General features: G+C 50.9%; 1 protein-coding gene across 4 annotated transcripts in view; it reads right to left on the reverse strand.

Moving 5' to 3' along the window:
• The window catches only part of TPST1 (tyrosylprotein sulfotransferase 1), an 89,207-nt gene extending 83,350 nt beyond the window's left edge, over positions 1 to 5,857 (reverse strand). Inside the window, exons 1-2 of one of the 4 annotated variants that reach the window (XM_036310301.1) lie at positions 5,697 to 5,857; positions 5,289 to 5,347 (exon numbers count right to left, since the gene is read on the reverse strand). The gene's annotated coding sequence lies outside the window, so the exon portion shown is untranslated. Of the gene's footprint in view, positions 1 to 488; positions 738 to 5,288; positions 5,348 to 5,696 lie in introns of those variants that run through there. The other 3 variants (XM_036310303.1, XM_036310300.1, XM_036310302.1) reach the window with 3 other exon arrangements.
• Between the last annotated feature and the right edge of the window lie 845 nt (positions 5,858 to 6,702).

Here is a 6,702-nt window from a genome sequence, read left to right on the forward strand (position 1 = left end):
AGGACACCCGGGGGGCGGGGGGGGGGGGGGAGATGTAGAGAGTACGCGGTCTGAGGACAGGACAGCGGAGCCTGCAGGAGCGAAGCCCGGGTGGAGGTAAGGGCACAAGTCCGATGCCGACGGGATGACGGGGAGAGAAGGGGTCTCATCCCTCGAAGGCGCACGAAGGAATGCGGGGAAGCGGGGCCGGGAAGCGGTGTCAGCCCGGCGAAGAGGAAGGGGAGAAGCGGGAGGCCCACCCCGGCGGGGGCCAGCGGGCGACCCAGAAGCCGAGACCCGGAAACCCTGCCCCTGGGGGAAGCGGGGTGCATGCAGGGGCGGCCCGGCCACAGCGTGGGGGGCCGGGACTGGACAACTGCCCCGGGGCAAACCGGGAGAGGGACGGGCAGAGGCGACGTGGGGCCGAGGGATGCCCGGCCGGAGGCGGCCGGGATTGCGCGCCAGGTGGGCGGCGGCGGGCGGGGAGCGGGCCGCGGCGTCCCCCTTACCTGGGATGAGTGAGGAGCCGCCGCGCCGCCTCCCCAGCATCCTGGGCTCAGCCGCGTCTCCCGCCGCCCTAGGCGGGGGCCATTCCGCCCGCCCGGGAGCCCGCCCTCACGGCCAGGCGCCAGCAGCGGCCAGCCCGGCCCGGCCCCTCAGAGCAGCGCGACGCGACCCGCGCCCGCGGCCGCCTCAACAGCGACTCCCGCAGTCGCTGCCTCGGGGCCGGCCGCCGAGCCCCCGGGCGGGCGCGGGATCACACGCCCGCGGGGATTGGCTGCCTGGGCGATGTGTCCGTCTCTCTGATTCGTGGGCTTCCCAGGCTCCCCACCGAGGAGGCGGAGCCGCGGGTTGCGCCGAGTCCCGCTGGCGCTGAGGGGCGGGGGTGGGTCTGACGTGGTGGTCGGGCGGGTGCCCCGCGTTTCTGCGAGTGCGCGCTCCTGCCAGGGACTCCCGGGCGCCACCTGCTCGGGCGGGTTGTTGCTGGAGCAACGGTGTGCGTGGCCTGGCTGCCGGGGAGCCGGGCGGAGGTGGTTGTCCGCGCGCAGCTCCGGCCCGTTTCGTGGGTGGCCTTCATCCGTGGAACCCCGGGACGGAGCTAGGAAACCAGCTTTTTCGGGAAGCCCCCCTCTCTGTCCACTGCTTCACATACCGACCATGTGCCCGCTACTAGCAGAGGAGCTTTCATCTCATAGGACGCAACTCACACATGCAAACAGATTCCAACTACATTCCGTGCCACACGAAAGTGTACATGAGGGAGCAAATTCTGCCCCTGTTACAGGGGAGAGGAACTGATCCCTGGAAGGAAGAACTGAAAGCTAGGAAAGGAGAAAAGGGCAGAGAGGGAAGGGAGAGGTAGGGGAAAGGGCTGAACTATCACAACGGAAAATTAACTGTTCACGTTTATGATTACTTCTGTGAAAATGAATAAAAGGAGCCTTGGCCATAGCTCAGTTGGTTACAGCATTGTCACCACCATATGCCAAGGTTGTGGGCTCCGTCCCCATTCAGGGCACATACAAGAATCAACCAATAAATGCATAAATAAGTGCAACATCATCAAATGTCCTCTCTCTCTCTCTCTCTCTCTCTCTCTCTCTCTCTCTCTCTCTCTCTCTCTCTCATTTAAAATGAAGTAGGGAGACCCTGAAGAAGGAGTGCGCAGGCACTAACCACTCACTGCACCTTGCAGACTCCCAGAGGAAGGAGCTAATGGTTCTCACAAGGAAGAAGCATACTTTACTACTCCAACCAGCGGGAGGAAGATTTTCCCCTCGCCCAGCAACAGCCCAGCCAATGAACAGCCATCACCACCCTGAACTCTGGCTCTCTTCTCGTGGACTTTCCTTCACAACATTCTCTCCTAACTTCCTTTTCTTTATAAGGGTCTTCTCCTTCGTTCTCTTGCCTGTGGTTTGCCATAGCTTGCATGTCCTGAATTGTAGTTCCTCTACTATTCCTGAACAAACCCATTTTGCTGGTAAAATAACATGTTTATTTTTAAGGTTGACACTTCCTACAGGCATATCCATACCAGGTTCTGTCAAACAATTATTTCAACTCTATGAACATAGATTGAAGAAAGCATGCACTTAGGACTCTAACAGCTGTGTTCAAACTTGCTGTCTACCATCCTGGAAGTTCTGTTATCTATAGAATGAGGTCTATAAAATATGTACCTTAGAGAGTTACTATAAAGATCCAATGAGGTCCATACAAAGACTTGTGCAGTAATGTTCATAGCAGCATTCTTCATAATAACCAATAAAATGGAAACAAACCAGATGTCCATCAACTGATTAATGGATAAACAAAATAACTTATACCCATACAATGAAATATTATTTAGCCATGAAAAGGAATAAAGTTTTGATACAAGCTACCATGTGGGTGAATCTTGAAAATATTATGCTAAGTGAAATAAGCTAGTCACAAAAGACCACATATTATATGAGTCCATTCATGTGAAATGTCCAAAATAGGCAAATCCATACAGTCAGAAAGTAGATTAGTGGATGCCTTAGGCTGAGGGGATTGGAGAGAAATGGGAAGTGACTGTTAATGGGTATGGGGTTTCTGTGGGGTGATTGATGAAAATGTTCTAAAACTGATTGGGGTGATGGCTACACAATTGTATTAATATACTAAAGCCACTGAATTGTGTACGTTAAGTAGGTGAGTTATATGGTGTGTGAATTATATCTCAATAAAGCTGTAATTTAAGAAAAAATCAGATGAGATAAACCGCTGAAATCCCCTGCCTTTGGTGCCTCTCTAAGAACAAGGGTTCAAGATATTTAACTTTGTCTTTTTCTCTTTCAATTGGAAAATCTTATAAGCAATTTGATCTGAGGAAATTGAAATGAATACCACCATGATATTTTTCTTTGGAACATCTAAATCAAATGAAGATGATTTGATACACGCTGTTTGGGGAATACAAGCTCATCAAAAGAATATGAGCAAGGTCAGAGGCAGAGAGCAAGGGAAAGAAAGGGAAGGAAGGAGGTAGCACTCTATAAGGTAATTATGGAGAGACCCAAAGTCATTCAACCAGCTTTAAACATCAAGGGCTATGCCCCATTCCACCTCCTGTATTCCAGACCCTTCAAGAAAAGAGCTCACCATGGCCTGAGTAAGCTGAAGCTACTGCCAGCACTACTGGCCATTAATCCCTTCAACACAGCCCCTGCCAGGCTCTCTCCACAAACCAGAAATGCAGCTCTGAGGTGACCGCCGCACTGCTGAGAAAATTATTCACCACCTACACGACCGCAGAAAAGAACTGAGTAGCCATAGCCAGGTTTAGGGGTGCAGGGGAGCGCTAGCACTTGTATCTCGTATATTAAACTCTGAGAACAAATTCCAGGCAAGGGCAAGAACAGGACACATCCATTCAGTGACATCTGGCAGAGAGGTTAGCTCCCTGTCTGTCACATGGCAGGTTGTCTCCCAGAGCAAAACAGCCTCAGGTGGCCCCAGGGCCACACTGTCTGTGGCGAGCAGCCAGAAGCTCCATCTTCAGATGCCCAGGGGCACTTGGAAACAAGCTTTCTCTGCTTTCTAAATCTACCCCCAACTCATGTAGGATATGTACTGAGGGGAGCAGAGCTTTGCCACTACAAAACATGCCTTTTGGGGGGATATTGATTATTTTAAGCTGGCTATTTTTAAAAAATATATTTTATTGATTTTTTACAGAGAGGAAGGGAGAGGGATAGAGAGAAGCATCGATGAGAGAGAAACATCGATCAGCTGCCTCTTGCACACCCCCTACTGGGGATGTGCCTGCAACCAAGGTACATGCCCTTGACAGGAATCAAACCTGGGACCCTTGAGTCCGCAGGCCAAGGCTCTATCCACTGAGCCAAACCGGTTAGGGCTAAGCTGGCTATTTTTAAAAAGCAAAGACTCAGGAAGGACCTTTGACCTTCCCCCTAACTGCCTAAAAGAATTTAGATAACTCCAGAAAAAGAGCTGTCATCATCGATAACTATAGTTTAATATGAACTGGTGTGTAATGGACAGGGATGGAGCTTTGCTCAAAGTCCTCGCTGTGTGCTATTGTGTAAAGATGGCCCAGCAAACATTTGTTTACCAAACATATGAATTGCTTTTTTCCTCTTTGAAGTCCCAACCCAACCCTCCCCCCCTCTCCCCCATCACCACCATCAGCTAACTCAAGATGGCAAATTAGCCTCAACTGCCCAGTTTGTCCTCAGGACCTATGTTCTTATGGAAGCCCTCGTATGTACATACATAATTAAATTTGATTATTTTCTCTTGTTAATCTGTCTCATGTCTCCTTCGCAGAACTAGTAAGAAAAAAAGACTCCAGCCCTGGACAGTGTGGCTCAGGTGGTTGGGTGTCATCCTGGTCACTTGATGCCCGGGTTGCAGGCTCCATCCTGGTAGGGGGCAGCCAATTGATGTTTTGCTTTCACATCAATGTTTCTCTCTCCCCCTTTCCCTCGCTCTCTAAAAATCAATTTTAAAAGCTTTTTAAAATAGACTCCAAAATATACTCTTAAGTGAAAAGAACAAAGTTAAAAACAGCCTATATAATATGCTCATTGTGCTTTTGTGATTTTCATAGACCATCTTCAGAAGGATGCACAGTAAACTAGCAACAGTGCTTGTGTAGCACATCTCGCTTCGCTTCGTGGCGTTTCCATTCCCAGATCTGGCCTGGAGAGAGGCTGGTGCGGAGATGGGAGGTGGATGGGACAGGGACGACCTCAGAAAAAGAAAATTGGGGAGGAGAACCATGCTGGGTCCTACGTTTTTATTTTCTATCCCAGATCCAAGGAGCTAGAAATGAAGGTTAGAAGCAAGGGGTTTGAACACAGAAAAAGGAGAGGACAGGCTACCTTTGAAATGCAAGTGCAGGAGCAGAGATCTCTCAGAGCACAGACATGACTGTGGGAGGAAGTGGAAAAGTGGGGACAAAGGAAGTTCTTAGGGAAGGGCTGAAATGATGAGGACAGAAGGTAGTTTGGCTGCCCCAGCCCCCACCCTGTTCCCTGCATAGGGCGTGGCACTAAATGAATGAATGGATGGGAGAATGAATGGATGGATGGTTAGCAAAAGCTGTGGTTATCAATGAAGGCCACCAGAGCAAAGCAGAGGGGGACACAGGAAAGAGAATAAGAGGGTGCTCAGGGTCCTACCTGGAAGGGAGGGAGACAAACTCCAGGTAAGGGCTTCAGGGCCAAAGATCCTTGATAGGGAATTGAGGGTAAACTTTCGTTTGACTTAAAATGACCCCAAAGCCCTGACTTACTTGGGACAAGTTAAACACTTACCTACAGACAGCATCAAAGAGCCAACGAGCTGCAGGAGACGCCTCACAATTCTCTTGAAGCTTGTGGGACAGAGGAAGTTGAGACAAAAATAAAATGGGGATACAATTCAAAGAAAAGGGAGAAAAGGGGAGCATGCCTCCTCACTCTCCCCACCCCTAGATCCAGGAAAACTGGCTAGGTCAGGCCCCGCAGCCACATCAGCATTTTAAAACGAGAATCCAGCTGAGCCTATGAGCAGGCATTTTCCAAATGGCTACGGAATTCCTGCACCTTCCAAAAATACCTCTTCATGCAACTCCCGCCAGGGAGAGAGGGCCACATGCCCAGGCTGGAACCAACCAACTGGCTTCCTGAGCCCAGGAGCTGCGCTCACATGCTCTGCAGACCCCAGCTACAGGAAATGCTTACTGCTCGGTGGGTAAACACAGCCAGGCAGCTACTGGTGCTGAGTGGAAGACTGGCAGCAAAGCATCCTCTAGTTCCACCTCTGATGAAAGAGATCGTATGACTGCAGGGAGTGGTTTCCAAGCCTCGCTGTGCGCATCAACCACCTGTGCAGCTCTGCAAAGCGCCAGGCCTCTGGTCAGTTTCATGAAGCAGAAGCTCTGGGGGGACAGGGAGGTGGCATGAAAGGGACTCCAGAGAGGCCAGTTGGTGATATTCTGTGTCCTGACCTGGGAGTTACCTCGTTTGTTCACTTTGTGAGAATTCATCACACTATTTACCCATGTGCACTTTTCTGTGTTTGTTATACTTTACGTAAAAAATATATATATATCCCGGATGAATTCTGCCCCCCTGCTGTGCTTTAGAACCACTGAGTCAGAGGTCCCGGATGAGAGCCTTGGGTTACACAAGTGATGCTGGGTGCTTTGCGTATGGGCTAGACTTGTCACCGGTGTTTGCCTCCCTTCCCGGGCAAGTGGCTGACCTACAAGGGGAAAAGCTCCAGGGAGGGAGGGATGGGGAAGGGAGGTACTCCAGGGAGCCCTTCTCTGCCCGCAGATGCTGACTAGTGACCAATGTAAACCAAAAACAGCCGCCAAGCCTGTGACTTGTCCTGTACCCCATGCACGGCTTGGACAGAGCTTATTCAGACCCCGTGATACCTGATTCAAAAAGGCGATTTCCTCCGGTGGCTTGGTTTCCCTCCCCGGTTAAAGAGACCACAGAGGCTACCAGATTCTAGCCACCCTTCCGGGTCCCTTTTCCAGGGCAAGCAGCTTCTATGCTACTCCCAGCAGGATCTGTGTGACTCCAGCACATGAGATTTCCCAACGTCCTGAACCAGGCACTTGCTGTTCTAGGCACTAAGGATGCATCTGTGAACAAGTCAGTCCCTGCTGCACTGATGGGTTTACTAGTATATCTTCATGTACAGCCTGACATCCAAGTACATCTGAAGGAGATTAGA

The sequence above is a fragment of the Myotis myotis genome, unplaced genomic scaffold (genome assembly GCF_014108235.1).
Source record: "Myotis myotis isolate mMyoMyo1 unplaced genomic scaffold, mMyoMyo1.p scaffold_m19_p_5, whole genome shotgun sequence".
Classification (NCBI taxonomy): Eukaryota; Metazoa; Chordata; class Mammalia; order Chiroptera; family Vespertilionidae; genus Myotis; species Myotis myotis.